The sequence below is a fragment of the Penaeus monodon genome, chromosome 29 (assembly GCF_015228065.2).
Source record: "Penaeus monodon isolate SGIC_2016 chromosome 29, NSTDA_Pmon_1, whole genome shotgun sequence".
Lineage (NCBI taxonomy): Eukaryota > Metazoa > Arthropoda > Malacostraca > Decapoda > Penaeidae > Penaeus > Penaeus monodon.
Genome location: NC_051414.1, coordinates 12856487 through 12856760, shown reverse-complemented (window position 1 = coordinate 12856760; position 274 = coordinate 12856487). Strand labels below are relative to the sequence as shown.

Genomic DNA, 274 nt, shown 5'->3' with positions numbered 1-274 from the left:
AGGGGCCACTCCTTGTTTGAGGGACTACCTGTGATCCTGAGGGAACCTCTGGAGAAACTGGAATGTGATCTCCTTGAGCGACAAAGCCGGTATCTGATCCAGCTTTGTACTGAATAGTTCTGCGGCGTCCATCAGTGCCTTGGAAACTGAATCTTCCCTTAACATTGAGGTTTGGGTCAGCACTTTCTTCTCGGTCACTAGAATCGGTTTTATAATTAAAGCTGTAACTTCCATCTGGTGATGAAGAGCTGCTTACTTGTGCAGGAGAGGAAAA

The 274-nt window shown here is 46.7% G+C and overlaps 1 protein-coding gene across 1 annotated transcript in view; it reads right to left on the bottom strand.

The window, feature by feature from the left end:
* LOC119591966 (mucin-19-like) overlaps nt 1–274 on the bottom strand; it is a gene marked incomplete in the record, with an annotated part of 7802 nt that overhangs the window by 3578 nt on the left and 3950 nt on the right.